A 16,530-nucleotide genomic window follows, 5' to 3' on the forward strand; every position below is an offset into this window, starting at 1 on the left:
AAATATAAAACCTGTTAACAGGTAAAATTTCTCCCCAAGTTGTCCTCAATCAAGCTATTAACATGAAGAGCCACCTTCTTAAGTCCTTAAATACTAAAAATAAATCATATGCTTGTAATTCCTATGTCACACACATTCCTGTGTATACAATTGTTACATTACATTTTTGATTAGTGTATGTATGTTATTATATGCGTATACATAATGCATATACACACACTCATGAAACAAAATCGTTCATATCTACAGTTTCTTGATATTGTTTTGCTTCTTTGGATGCATGCTTTTTGTCCTTGAAACCCCAAGGAGCAAAATGTTTTACTTTTGTTTATTAATATGGTTGATAGTAATAATTATAAGGTCTGGGGCACCTGGGTGGCTCAGCCGGTTAGGCGTCCAACTTCGGCTCAGGTCTGACCTCAAAGTTCCTGATTTTGAGACCCATGTCGGACTCTGTGCTGACAGCTCGGAGCCTGGAGTCTGCTTCGGAATCTGCGACCCCCCCTCTCTCTGTCCCCTTCCCAGCTCATGCTCTGTCTCTGTCTCTCAAAAAATAAACAAGCGTTAAAAAAATTAATTATAAGGTCTTAGTTTAACATTGAAGTATAGGTTAGTTGATAGTTTCTTTATATTTATGATGCTGCATCCCAAATTCTGTAATTAGTGAAAGAGACTTTGTAAACTAAAGTCTCTTGTAAAAGAGATATGTGAACTGCTACCAGTAGTAGTTTCGCTATGATTTCTAAAAGAAACACTCCATGCAGTTTAGGAGAAAGTTGTTGGGTACTAGGACCAGGGTGGCATTCCCCACTTCCTCCAAAGCTTACAAAGAGGGACATTTCAAAAGGGTGTGACTCTTGCCCCTGTTCTCTATGGGAAGCTAACCCTGGGACTTTGGCCTCCTGACAGCTGGTAGCTCTCTCACTGGAGGGCTCATGGAGTGGCCAAAAGTAGTGCCAGGCTCTAAACCTGTCTCTATGCTTGCAATTCAAAGAGAGGAGTATTTTGATCTGTTTTAAAGAGAATTGAGTCATTCATGTAATCATGGGAGGCATAGGATGCATCTGGCCCTTGGGCACAGGAAGCCAAGGTCAAATCCTGCCAGAGCTCTCTCTTTTCCCCTTGCTTGTCCCTGCTTCCCACAGAATGTTGGTGCTCTTCCACAGAAGAACTTCTTCTGCACAGGAGGAGTCAGCTGCCCACTACACCAATGCCTCCCATCTTTATCTACCACAGTGATGAGCCAGGATCTATGCAACTGACCTGGGTAGGGGTGGCAGCTCCCCCCGGTCCAGCTTGGGTGGGTCACTCAACAGGAAGAATATGGCACTCCAGAGAGAGTTTTTAAAGTGCTTTGGCTGGGTACTCAGAATTAATTCACAAGGTAACCTTGCTTAGTCTTTAAGCCCTGGGCTCAAGTCACCTGTTATCTAGAAGCGAAGTCTCACAATGACCTTTATAAGTATTGAACTGTATATAAGACACAACGCATAGATTCAAACTCATTTTTACATACCAGCTATATTAAATGAAGGCTAGAAAAATCTGAAAGTTTTAATAATGTTATTAAATTTTTATAGTTAAAATATATGATTATCTATAACGTTTTACTGGCTATAAAATTTGTAGGGAAAACAGTTCAAAGGCAATTCAATTATTTTTTTTCAGTACATGAGGCTCTTATGAAACAGATTATGGACAGAAATGGCTTTCAGAATAAATTTAAGGAGAAAGTTCTGGTTATAAACAGAAAGGTCACATGTCTATAATAAATCATTTGATTTTGTACAAAATGTGAGACAAAATTAATAATAAAGTTCTAATTGAATAAAAAAAATGTTAGTTGAAATAGTGATGTTATTGAAGAATGCCAGAGTTCTCTGAAAAAATGACATTGAGAGTTTGTATTAGAATAAGTTTGCATCAGTTGAAACTAAGGTTAGCAAACAGCCAAATCTCTGCATTCTGAACATAGAAGGATGAGCTAATGCATTTTTATGCAATTTTTAAAGAAATGGAACACACATATACTTTCTACTACCTCTCTTAGTTTCTCTAAAATCAACTTTATGTCCCTCTTGTAACAAAACATGACCAGTACTCTTCCACAACAGATCTGGAGATTCGTCCAAAAGATGAGTCACTGTGAAATGGGGTGGTCCTCCACTCAGGACTTGAAAGGAGGTTGCATTTGAGATGTGTCCCAGCTTCCTCAGTTGGAACCTGGGAAGAATTTTCCCACAGGAATAAGGAGCATTAAGAGTTGGGTCTTAGGACTTCTAAATGCCAGCTATCCCTGGCCCTTCAGCTTTCTGACTGATGATGTGTTTAGTAGGGACAACCAGCCAAATAAGAGAAATTAAACACTGATTTATTAATCTGCACAGGCATTTTTTAAACTCCCCGATTAATGAATTTGGACTACTCTGATGGAAAACCCATCTTCGGCCCGAGACTAAACTGGGATTTCCTGCTGCCTTTGCAAATATGAAATGTGGGAACTGTAGGCTCAGGTGTGTCTGGGAAGGGAGAGAAGGAGGAGAGAGAGAGAATGAGAGAAAGAGGGAAAGTGAGAGTGAGAGAGAAAGAGAGACTGTAGAGAGGACTCCATCCAAGTCCATGAAGCCAAACAATTGTGGGAGGATGACAGAGCTGGGATAGTGAGGGTTCTCATCACCATTCAAAACAGTGTGATCCTGCTCACTTAGGACAGGTGGCCCAACAAACCATAGGCTTTAACCAATCAGCTGCTCCTCTTCCTTTGGAAAGAGCAAATAAAGAAGGGGGGGTGGGCAAAGCAGAGAGGGAAACCTGAGCAGTGGGAGAAAAAGTGTTCTTCTTTGTGCGCTGTGGCATTACTGATATTTAGTTTTATTATGGGGCTAAGTGGCCTTTTGTACATTTGCCCTAGGATATTACAATACTGTGTTTCTATGGGAAAATATTGTGTCTATGAATTCTAAATAAGTGACTCATAATTAAGTTCTGGACTGCAACACATCAAGCAAATTTAGCTGCTTTTCAGATGAACTGTGCATGCCCCCTGTGCTGTGATGGTTTATGCAGGAGTATGCCTTGTCAGCAATGACTGGACAGTCCTCCCAGAGTTCTATAGAATGAAGATGTAGATACATTTTCTTCTTAGACTATGCCAGGAAATACATATTTTTCAGCAAATAATACAAACACAAATTAATGTAATCACTTATTAAGCTAGTAAATGCAATCAAAGTGGAAATTATTCTGGAAATAATAGCAATTTTTTCTATTTATATATTCACTGTACTAGAAAAATTATTGTATCAATTATCATTTAGTGCATTATAAACCATCCCAAAATGTAGTGGTTGAAACAAAAGCTATGACCTGCATGTCCATAAGAGGCAATATGCAAGGCCTCTTGAGGCCCAGGCTTAAAATGGTACATTGTCATTTCCATTTCATTCTGTTGCCTAAGACAAGTCACATGGCTAAAGCTGAAGTCAACGTGTGGAGAAATATATTCTGCTCCTTTAGTGGGTAGGATTGCAAGATCGATGGGAAAAGGCAAGGACACTGGAAGGGGCAGAGAATTAGAACGAAGGATGCAATCTACCACAGTGATCATTGGCCCCATAAACTTAAATTAGATACTACTCCTTGAAGATTCAGTTGTCTCTGTGAGTACATAGGAATTAAGGATCAGGGAAAGGAGGGCATGGTAAGGTTGTGAATGGCATGTTCTGTAAAGGCACAATGCTTAAACCTGCCATTTAAAGACTTAAGACTCCTTGAATCTGGGAATATTTTAAAGCATTTGCTCCACTGGTCCTGCAGAGAAAGCTGAAGTCATCCTTCATCTTGGAGCTGAGACAAATAGAATCAGTCAAGAACTTTCCAATCAGGTAGGAGTCCCAGTTAATTGGGGAAGTCTTTTTTTGTTGTTGTTATATTTATTTATTTATTACAAAAGAGAGAGAAAACATGAGTGAGGGAGGGGCAGAGAGAGGAGAGAATGAGAATCCTAAGCAGGCTTCGCACCATCAACTCTGGAGCCTGAGTCTGACACAGGATTGAAACTCAAGAACCCGTGAGATCATGACCTGAGCGGAAAATGGATGCTTAACTGACTGAGCCACGCAGGCATCTCTGGGGAAGTCTTAAAAAGGGCTCTAAGTGCTAGAGATATGCCTCTGGCTCCTTACTCTTATCGGGATTACATAGAGAAAAGAATAATAGAATAATTGGTTTGGTGACTATGCTTAACTTTTTGGGGGGCAGTGTATAAATAAAAAGGTTCTATATTTTCCATAATTCTCCTGACATTTGTGCTAAATGACCATCTCCCCCAAACCTTTTCCTCTAGTATATACTTTCTTAACAACATGTTGGCCAGTTTAATAATTTTTTAGCTCATTTTGGTTATTTGAACGTCTAATTCTGGCATTTAAGATTCACTCCTTTTCTCAAAAATGATTCAAAGTAATCTTCTCTTTCCTCCACTCTTCTCTTTCCTCCACTCAGACTAGATCTGAGTGGAGGGACCATGGTTGCATCTGTGTCCATCTTCTTATCCTTCTTCCAGATGTTTTTCAAGTGGGGGTTGGGGTTGGGGAGGAGGGGCTGAGTTGCAGACCTCTTCTTGTTTAACCATGACTGCACTTCTGTTCAAGGTCTACACAGGCTGACAAGAAGGCTCCAACAATCTTCACAAGTAACAGGGGAGGGGCCCTCTTTGCCTCCATCCTGCTTCCCAACACACACACACACACACACACACACACACACACACACACACACAGAGAGAGAGAGAGAGAGAGAGAGAGAGAGAGAGAGAGAGAGCTTACATTGCCCAAAGGTATAGCCCTGGTTCTCATCTTTTAGCAAATTGTGAGGTCAGCAGGGACACACGGGATCCATCTTTTAATGGAAACCAACAGATCACAGGCAGAGTGGTCTTTGGATCTCACCTTGCCCTCTCTCTCCCCAAATTTCTGCCCCTATTCAGATCACATGGGGGCCAAGCAACATGTCCACTCTTGAACCAAAGCCTGTGTGAGGATAAAAATGTTGGCCTCCTCTTCTAGGTACTGCAATCTTTAGAAAAAATTCTCTCTCTTTTCCTTTTTCCTTCCCATTAGCTTTGGGGAAGGGAAAGCTACACCTCTTTCACTCTCAGTCCTTTCAGGGAGGGAATCAGAGGTGAGAGGTGCATAGAATTGGTTGTGGGAACAATTGGTTGTAGGAACAATAAGAGAATATGGGTGGCTCCAGATGCTGGTAACTCTCTGATTTTAAATTGTGGACATACTCAGTGATTTTTGACTTTAGTTTGGCGCCCTAGCTGCAGTTTAGGGACAACAGGAAAAGTCTTACTGTACGTCCTATTTGTTTTAGAATCAGGCAGAACTTGTTTCAAATCTGGGCTCTGCTACTTACTACTGAGTCTCATTTTCTTCATCTGTAAAATGGTGTTACTAGAAATGATTTCTCAGGGCTATTATGATGCTAAAATTAATGCATGAATGTCATTTGGCTCCCTTATAAAATGTGTTAATTACTATTTGTTATTTTTTTAATCATCCCATCCTCCACATCCACCTCCTGCACCTTACTTGAAACCACTTTTGTGCATATTTATGTAGACAGATATAAATGTATACGTGTGTATAGAAGATCTAGGATTTGATATTTTTGCCCCTTGAATCCATGTTATGTTATTGGTGTAGAAAAATATGCTTGGGACATAAATCTTCAACATTCAGTAGTAATAGTCCTATGTTCTTATATGATTCATATGAGTCATAAGTTACTGAGGGCATCAAGTATGGACTTTCTACTTCCTGCAGCACACTGTGTAGGTGTATTATTACCAGAAATCCTCCATAATCCTACCCAGTCATTTTGGTCTCTGTTTTTACAGAAATGACTAGGATGAAAGAAAAGAAAGATTGAAACAAAGAAATGTGATTGTTTTTATGTTTTACCATCAAGAATATTGTTTTAGTTAAAGTGAGACCATTCAAATGAGAATAAACAAATTTAAATAAAAAAGAATTTTGATGATGATTTCTAAACTGAATGGGGTTTTACCTGATAAAATCTACAAAGTAGAATATTTATCCTCCAAAAATATCAGCTGAATGTAATCATTAATGCATGTTTTCACGCCTTCAAATACAATAGAATTTTTAAAAACTCAATAGTTTGAGAGCTTTTTAGGAGACCTGGGCTCTCTGTTTCCAGAAAAGAAAGGTAGTTCGGATATTCTTTCAACAAACATTTGTTAAATTACAAAGCTGAAGAGGCTCTGTCCTTCTCCACTGCTGTAAAGTTTAGTTTAAAGCTCCTCTAATAGAGGAGAAATGAAGTGATCAAACAAACAAAAATCATACTTCAGTATCTTCTTATTCTCTACTGCCTAACACTGGCCTCCACCAGCTCCACCAAGTTTTGACACCCCTAACACTGCTATGACCACCTCTGCCATCACAAAACAATCTTTAAAAAAGTTCTGCTGTATTTGCCCTACAGGAAAGTCTGCAACATTAGAGAAATCTTGATTCCTTCCTTCTCAAAGATTCACCATCTATAAAATGTACACAATATTGTCCTGACTTGTCACAATTACCCAGTTACCAGTGTCTTCCGTAGGTAGCATTTGGAAAAGACAGTGAACAAATATGCCGAAAATACCTATACTTAGGTCCTGCTTTCATTTACACCCACCCACCCCCCCCCCACACACACATACACATAGCCTAAAAGAAACTGGGAGAAAGGCAGAATTTATGTTTGATTTTATTGTATTTTATTGTATTTTATTTATTTATTTATGCGAGAGAGAGAGAGAGAGAGAGAGGTGAGGCGGGGGTGGGGGGAGTGCATGCGAGCAGGGGAGGGACAGAAGGAGAGAGAGAGAATCTTAAGCAGATTTCATGCTGTCAGTGCAGAGCCTGATTCAGGGCTCAATCCCATGATCCTGGGATCATGACCTGAACCAAAATCGAAAGTCTGTTGCTTTACAGAATGAGCCACCCAGGCACCCTGATTTTATTTTTAGACAGAGACTGCAAGAGGATGCACTCATAGCTATGGCTGATTTGACTAATAAAAATGACTATAATAGTTCTTACAAAAATATTCCATGAGTTGTATGCACGTACATAGATAACGGCCAAGAAATTAGAATAACAGGATGTTGGAATTGAAGGGTCTCAGAAGCCACTAGTCCAAATCTCTCATTTTACTGATAAGGAAATTTAGGTTTCTGGCTGTGTCAGGAAAAATTTGTAAGACAAATGGGAAAAAAAAAAATCACTTGCACACCCTTCCAGGTCAACTAGTTCTAAAGGGGGCTGAGACCAGTCTTTGAGCTATTTTATACCTCTGTAAGTCTTAGAAAATCTACAGTAATGCAAATTAGTTTTGCCCATATTAATGCAAATGAATTATTTTCATGTGGAAAATAATTGATTATAGCTCTGTGGATATTGACCAGTTTTCCATCTGCTTACAAATTTCTTTCAGCATTCCTAAAGATATATAAGATTTTGAACCAGTTTTTTATTTTACTGGTTCCCTCATTAATTAATGTATTAAGTAAAATCACAGCCACCATCTTAATTCCCATTTAGCATATCAAGGAACAGACTTGGCCAAATATACTCTAGAGTTTTTATGGAGGGCCAGATATTAAAAGGTAGAGGGCAAGCTTGCTTCATTTGTCTCTAGATGGTTGTGAGAAAAGAAAGGAGATAGAGCAGTGACAGGGAATGGCCAGATGCAGGCCCCAATATCAGTTATAGAAAAGAAAAGAAAGAAATATCTGGGTTTTGTTGTAAAAGTGATTTCCTGAACCCAGTCCATTCCTACTGAATTGGTCTGTGAATTTGAGCCTCACACACACTCAGGTTTAAAAATCATTGTTCCAGAGTCACAAAAATACTTTCAGGCTATTAAAAAGGGAGGGAAAACATGGATTAAATGAGACAAGAAAAGAAAGCCTTACAACTATGATCTAGTTCAAATTTTAATAGGGAACTATACTGTATATCTTTGGTGCAATGGCTTCAAATGCTGGTATAGTTTTGGCAGTATTATCTTGTATTTCATTTAAAGCAACTACCAGAGAGTGCTTTCATATGGTTCTTCAAGCACAGCGAGGCTTTTCCTGTGATGCTATTTTGAGTGATAGCTGCAGAATCCCTCCCAAGAAGCTCCTCCTTCAGAGGGAAGAATTAAAGTCAGAATCCTTCTCTGATGGGGATTTATTAATTTTACAATTAACAAAGAAAACATGATATTTTGTTTGTTTGATGTTTCAGAATTTAAAACACTAGTTCTAATAGAGAAGATGCCCACGCTCTACCCATTCTGCAGAAGCCAAACAAATTTTTTCAAGACAGAAAATAGCGTTATCCTTACAGAAAAATACAAGGTGGCAAACTGTGCAAGGCACAGGGCCACTCACGAGCTTTTGGGGCCAGATACACTTGAGCTCTGGAGCATGTTTGATGTGGCTCTGGTCTTAAAGGTTCTAAAAATATCAGCGTAACCAAATTAATTAGGTTACAGAAGACTTGGACTTCAGCAAAACTTAAAACTTTCTTTTTTTTTTAATTTTGTTTTTTTTTTCAACGTTTTTTATTTATTTTTGGGACAGAGAGAGACAGAGCATGAACGGGGGAGGGGCAGAGAGAGAGGGAGACACAGAATCGGAAGCAGGCTCCAGGCTCTGAGCCATCAGCCCAGAGCCTGACGCGGGGCTCGAACTCACGGACCGCGAGATCCTGACCTGGCTGAAGTAGGTCGCTTAACCGACTGCGCCACCCAGGCGCCCCAAAACTTTTTTACCTCTCATGTCTGAGTGTGTACATCCAGACTAGTTCAAATATTGGGAAACTAAAATAGATTCTATTAAGTTGTTAAAAAAAAAAAACAAACCAACAACCCCCTGTTTCATGAGCAGCAAAGAAAAAGAGGCATTGTTAGAGCAAATTACTGAAATATAACGTCTGCAAAACTGCGTTTGTGCTGTTAAGGTAACCCCGATGATTTCCCTATATCCCACCTATCAATAACCTCAATTCCTACATGTGCCCTGTGCTTGTCACCAAAGGGGCTGTAAGAAAAGTAAGTGTTGGCCCTCTAGGAGCCTTCGTATTGTTTAATAGTAATATTGATATGCTGTGGAACTATTAAAGCCACTCTTCTCAGTTAACACCAGATATTAAAATTACACAAATAAAATACATTGTTGGCCAGGCTTAAGCTACGTTTAAAGCTATATTTGTTGAAGAACTAAGGTTAAGTCTCCACCCTGTAATATAGGTGTCTTAGATGACATGTGAAAAGATTGACTTATAGCTGTAGCTCATGATAAAGTCCTCCAATGACTCCTCTTGAGTGAACTAAGTCTGACTGAAGAATAGATCCTAGACAGTGAGACTGCTTGTTATAGAAATGAATGCATACTTTCCATTATAAACTCCTGACATGAGTGCTAACAGAATTCAGTAAGTATGGGCCATGCCCTGAAATGTCTATAGATGACTTAATCACTTAAGCAACAACTTAATTCAGGCTCTGGAAGTATTGCCTACCCACCCACCTTTGCTCATAATATTCAAGTGATATAACGTAGATTTGAAAAACCACTCTGAACAAAGCATGGAGTTAAATAGTCATCAGAATACAGTTCAGGGATATGGAGATCCTAGTTGTTCAAATGGCAACAAGACTGGCAAAGTTGTATTGTTATAGAAAATCTACTCTATTTGTAGCAGGGCCCTCTATTATGTTCTAATAACATGGGAATTAACTCTCCTTGTAGTGTTTTAATAGAAAAAGAAAACACTGGGAGTAGAGGACTAAACAAAATTCAAAATATTTTGCTGCAGGTCTTTTTGGGATCTTTTCTTATGCCAATATCCCCTAGTAGAGCAGGAGATAAGATATGTACAATTTCCCAGATATATCTGACTATTGTATTAAGATTAAGTTCAACTAGTAGTGACAGAAAAAATGAAAATATAAGTGTCTTAATGTCTTAAACTAGATAAAAGTTTGTTACTTTCTTAAGTAAAATTCTGGAGACGTATAGTCCAGAGCTACTTTGGCCCTTTAAGGTATCATGGCTCAGTCTCCCACTGTTAAGACCACCTCATGGTATCATATGGCTGCTACAGCTCCAATCAGTACATCTGCAATCCATGCAGCATGAAGGAGGACATGAAAAGAAGAGAATCCCCTAACCTATCAAGGATGCTTCCTAGAAGTTGGAAAGCAACTTTTGACTATATCTTATTGATTGGAACTTAGTTCTATGGCCACATCTACATGAAAAACTGGTAAAATGTAATCTTTATTCTGTGTAGCCACATGCCTTGTTAAACATTCTGTTTTTGAGGAAGAGGAGCAGAGGACCATGAACAATCTCTGACACAACCATGAAACTCTACTTCATGGAGCATGTCACAAAATAAAGTTGTGAAAGTGTTGATGTAAATTAATTACTTTTGCCACTATTTTCTCAACTGCTAAGCATCAATGTCCAAGGTAATCCATTGGAAGAGTCTGAAAACTAGGACTGGCAAACTGACTTACTAAACCATTCTTTTACAGGTACCAGAAGCACAAAAAGGAGAATTAATGGTATTTCATTTGAACCTAGCCACTGCAATAATTTACTTGAAAGTATGATGTTTCCTAAAAACCAAGAAGCCATCTCTTTGAGATGTAATTGTCAAAAAAAAAAAAACAAAAACAAAAGACAGAAACCTCATTTTCCAGTTTCTGTGGGAAAGTAGGATGTTAACTTGAGCGGGCACCTTGCTCCAAATCACAAAATGACCTCCTATCATAAAGATATGACAAGTTTGTTTTCCTTTGGGTAAAGCCAATTAGCTAACATAGATGGTCACCCCAATGATCAGATTTAAATTTAGGGGGAGCTGTGTGTGACAAATGGTGCTGTCAAGTCCTCTTATTTGAGGAATAGTTACTGTTTATTTTGACAACTTGTAGGGAGTGTGTTGTATCTGCCTGGCTTTATAAAAGGGTGAGATTTCTTTCTGGTTTTGCAGTCTTCTAGTGGATTGCCTGAGATGCACATCACATTCTGGTTTGATGCTTATTCAGTATAGAACTGTTTTTCCCCTTTTCCTTTTGTGGAGAATTTTTCTTGGTTGGTGGGAGATTTTTTAAATGTATAGTTCCCCAACACTGTCCTCAAACTCTTTTACACCATATTAACTTAGTATATTCTCCACTGCAAGTAACAGATTACTGTAATTTGATGTTGAACTGGAGCTTAATGAATCTTTTCTTAGTTGGTGTGGCTAGCAAACATTCAATTAAAGGAAAAAGATTTTCTGTTAAAGCTGTTGGTCGACATTCCATGCTTCCAAATTCTTGGGTGTTGAGTTCTGTGTCCACCACAGAGTCAGTGAGATTCTTCGTATATTGTGACTTTTTTGTGACCATAAAGCCATCTGCATTGCTCAATACAGGCTACCACCACGAAGATAAGAAGGCCCCATTAGCCTTTAAAGTATTAGTTGCTTAGGGGGCCATAACACAATATCATGAACTGGATGGCTTAAAGCAACAAAAGTTATTGCCTCACAGTTGTGGAGGTTAGAAGCTTGAAATCAAAGTGTCAGCAGACCTGCATTCACTTTGAAACCTGTCAGGCAATACTTCCTTGCCTCTTCCTAGCTTCTGGTGGTTTGTAGGCAATCTTTTGTGTTGCAGCTACACAACTCCAATCTCTGCCTTTGTGGTTACATGGCATTCTCTCTCTGTCTTCATGGCTATATTCTAAGGACATCAGCGCTGTTGGAGTAGGGCTCCACTCTTCTTAACTAATTACATCTACAACTATCCTATTTCCAAATAAGGTCACATTCTGAGGTACTGAGAATGAAGACTTTAACATACCTTATTTGGGGGGACACAATTCAACCTGTAACACTTCATAAGAACCACCAAAACTTAAAGTTACACTTGCCAGCCCTGCCAGATGTCTCAGCCTCCACGTGTTAAGGATGCAAGTGCTAAAGTGCTCTCCAATATTTTCTCCTAGTTTCCTTTTCAAATAATAGAGAGAAAAATTCACCCTGTCCAAGTTTTGAAGTAATCAAAAAGTGATTAGCATTTGGAGGTAAAACCTAAACAATTTTTTAACTGGTAAGGGCTCTGCTAGAGAACATGGTTTATATCTGTGTGTAGGTGGGTTTCCTGATACTGAAGCCCAGGATTCAATGTACCCATCCAGTGCCAGGGCAGCCAAGTCACACATACATCACTGATATATAAGGATACACCTAAGTTCAACCTTAACCCTGGTATTTTGCCAGAAGGTCCAAATGACAGATGCCTACTTTCACAGCATTTCTCACATCTTAAACTTGTGGGTGATCAGAGATCATGTGATATTATAGGTGACCATCACAGCTAATCAGTGTAGCAGTGGCAGTAACACAAACAAGAGATGTGAACAAGAGATGTCATTTTTTTAAATTTTTTTTTCAACGTTTATTTTTATTTATTTTTGGGACAGAGAGAGACAGAGCATGAACGGGGGAGGGGCAGAGACAGAGGGAGACACAGAATCGGAAACAGGCTCCAGGCTCTGAGCCATCAGCCCAGAGCCCGACGCGGGGCTCGAACCCACGGACCGCGAGATGGTGACCTGGCTGAAGTCGGACGCTCAACCGACTGCGCCACCCAGGCGCCCCAAGAGATGTCATTTTGATCTATCATTAATCTAAATAAATATCTGGGTATTCACTTTCAAATTATGGCCAAGCGCTCAAGATTGAACTTGTGTTAAAACTCTTCTTATCAAATTCTGTGAAGATGACAGTGGTGGAAGAGGCATAGCTTTTAGATCTTCCCAAATTCCAACGTAAAAGAGACAGTGGACAGCATTTACAACAAAGCTAGGTGACAAGGTACTCCAGGAACCCCAAAAATGCAAACCAGCAAGAGCCACAAGACCAGCGCATCATCAGCACCTGTTTCAGAGAAAACAGAAAAGCTACGGGATGATTCACAATCTGACAATAAGAGACCCTAAAATGGCCACCAGATACTCATGGGGAGGCACAGTGGCCAGTAAGAGCAACCACAGAAATGAGAGGGAGTCATCCCTAGATTAGCAGATGAGGCAAGGGTCCTGCAGTAAGTCAGGCTGATCGCTTAGCAGCACCACCTTCCCACCTTCTACAGGGGCTCACACTCAGATGGAATAGGAGGGGCTAAATCAAAATTGATCAGGAAGAAACAACATAGATGGAGGAAAGAAAGGGTCCAGACAAAAGTCGGCCAGACCAATAGAGCAAAAAACCAAAAACAACTCAGAAAAATCACCTTAAAAAATTAAAAAAAAAAAATTTTAACACTGCACAGAAACACTGTTGTTAAAACAGATATCCTTCTGATAATCAGGAGAACTAAATTCATATAAAAATGAATAACAGAAATGTTTCAAGGCCAAAACCCAAAGATATTACATGTTTTCAATAAAAAGTCCTATTTGAGAATTTTTCACATCCTGTGAGGATGAAGTAAATTATAGTTTTTGTCACCTTCAATTTCATGAGGAGGAAAAAAATTAAAAATCATAATAAATTACTTTTAATTTTGACATAACAGAATTTAAAGAGAAAGGAAAATGGGAAATATTTAAAACATTTTCATTTCACTAATCATCTTTCAATTTGTGACTACTAAACTTACTATATCTGGGGCGCCTGGGTGGCGCAGTCGGTTAAGCGTCCGACTTCAGCCAGGTCACGATCTCGCAGTCCGTGAGTTCGAGCCCCGCGTCAGCCTCTGGGCTGATGGCTCAGAGCCTGGAGCCTGCTTCCGATTCTGTGTCTCCCTCTCTCTCTGCCCCTCCCCCGTTCATGTTCTGTCTCTCTCTGTCCCAAAAATAAATAAACGTTGAAAAAAAAAAATAAACTTACTATATCAATTTTCAAAATTATTTTCAGATGTATTCTTGATTCCTACTTCTTCCTCTTATATTTGATATTGGTCTTGATTTCAGTCACATATTGACTTTAATTCCTGGCTCTTTAGCATTGGAAAAAATATGTATCAGTGCATCTCAATCCTATAAGATTTATGGTCTGGATGACAAAAAAAGGACATGAATTCTCAGTGGGTTACTTACTCCCAAAAGAAGAATAAGAGAAAGAGGCTGGGATGTGCCCCCTCAACCTCTCTAGACCCATCAATCAGATTAAGTCTTTATCAATTATTTACTGCTGTTTAAGAGTCACCTGAAAGCTTAGTGGCTTAAAAGGACAAAAATTTTACCTTTTCCAGTACCATGGGTTGTGCTTAATTCAGCAGGCACTAGAATTGGAACAATAAAGAGAAAGTTAGCATAGCCCCTGTGCAAAATAACGTGCAAATTCATGAAGCGTTCCATGTTGTTAAGGGGTCAAATCATCAAGAAGATATAATAATTGTAAATATAGGCACTGAACATCAGAGCACCAAAATATATTAAGCAAATAGTAACAATTCTGTAGGGAGAAGTTGACAACAATATAATAATAGTAGGAGACTTCAATACCTCACTTTCAGCAGTGGATAGTTCAGCCAGAGAGAATATCAACAAGAAAATGTTGAACTTGAACCGTACATTGGACCAAATGGACCTAACAGACATATACAGAATGTTCTGTCCATGAGCAGCAGAATATGCATTCTTCTCAAGTGCACACAGAACCTTCTCCAAGATAGATCAGATGATAGGCCACAAAGCAAGTCTTAGAAAATTAAGAAGACTGAAATCATACCAAGTGTTTTCCAACCACAATAGTATAACTAGAAATCAACAAGAGGAAAGTTGGAAAATTTATAATCATGTGGAAACTAAACAACATACTCCTGAACAGTCCATGGGTCAAAGAAGAAATAAAAAGTAAATTAAAAAAAAAAGTCAAAACAAATGAGAATGGAAACATATGGGATGCTACACGAGCAATTCTGAGAGGAAAGTTTATAGTGATAAATGCACACATACATGCTAAGAAAATAGAAAGATCACAAATAAACAACCTAACTTTATACCTCCAGGAACTAGAAAAAGAAGAACAAACTAAGCCCACAGTGAAGGAAAGTAAACATTAGAGCAGAAATAAATAAAATACAGACCAGAAAAACACTAGAAAAGACCACTGAAACTAAGCTGGTTTTTTAAAAAAGGTAAACAAAATTGACAAAACTTTAGCCACACCAACTAAGAGAAAAAAAAGGGAGAAACTCAAGTGAATAAAATCATAAATGAAAGAGGAGACATTACCCCTGGGATTACAGAAATACATGGTATCATAAGAGATTACTATGAGCAATTGTAGACCAAAAAAAAGATAAGCCAGAAGAAATGGATAAGTTCCTAGAAACATACAACCTACCAAGCCTGAATCAGGAAAACTAGAAAATCTTAACAGACCAGGATGCCTGGGTGGCTCAGTCAGTTAAGCATCTGTATCTTGGTTTCAGCTCAGGTCATGATCTTATGGTTCGTGGAATCGAACCCCTTGTTGGGTTCCTTGATGACAGCACAGAGCCTGCATGGGATTCTCTCTCTCTCTCTCTCTGCCCTTCCCCTGCTGGCTCATACACACATTCACTCTCTCAAAATAAATAAAGAAACTTAAAAAAAAAAAAGAAAACCTTAACAGACCAATAATAAGTAAGAAGATTGAATTAGTAATCAACAACCTCCCAACACTGGAAAGCCCAGGAGCAGACAGCTTCTCTGGTAAATTATATCACATATTAAAAGAATAATTAACAACAACTCTTTTCAGATTCTTCCAAAAAAATTGAACAGGCATGAGCATTTTCATTCTTCTTTATTTTATGAGGCCAGCATTACCTTTATACCAAAAACCAGATAAGTATACTACAAACAACAACAACAACAACAACAACAACAACAACAACAACAACAAATTAACACAACAGCAAAACCCTATAGAACAATATCCCTGATGAATATAAATACAAAAACTCTTAACAAAATATTAGTGAACTAAATTCAACAGCACATTAAGTGCTTTATCCCTGGGATGCAAGGATGGGTCAATATACACAAATCAATAAATGGGATAAACTGCATTAATAGAATAAAAGATAAAAGCCACGTGTTTAATTCAATATATGTGGAAAAAGCATTGACAACACACAAAATCTTTCATGACAAAAACTTTCAACAAATTGGGTATACAAAAAACACACCTTAAAAGCCATATATGACAGACCCACAGCTAACATCATACTCAATGGTGGAAGATTGAAAGCTTTTTCTCCAAAATCAAGAACAAGATCAGGGTGCCCACTCTCATTTGATAGTACTGGAAGTCCACCAAATAAAACTCATCCAAGTAGGAAAGGAAGAAGTAAAACTGTCATTATTTGCAGATGATAAACTTTACGTGTATGAAATCCTGAAAACGCAACCAAAAACTGCTAGAACTAATCAATGAAATCAGTAAAGTTTCAGGATATAAATGGACATACAGA

At 38.6% G+C, this 16,530-nt stretch overlaps 1 pseudogene; it reads left to right on the plus strand.

The window, feature by feature from the left end:
- The first annotated feature begins 14,332 nt into the window (after positions 1–14,332).
- On the plus strand, positions 14,333–14,431 carry LOC122479263 (annotated as a pseudogene).
- Positions 14,432–16,530: the final 2,099 nt, after the last annotated feature.

Source organism: Prionailurus bengalensis, chromosome B1, assembly GCF_016509475.1.
Source record: "Prionailurus bengalensis isolate Pbe53 chromosome B1, Fcat_Pben_1.1_paternal_pri, whole genome shotgun sequence".
NCBI classification, from domain to species: Eukaryota; Metazoa; Chordata; class Mammalia; order Carnivora; family Felidae; genus Prionailurus; species Prionailurus bengalensis.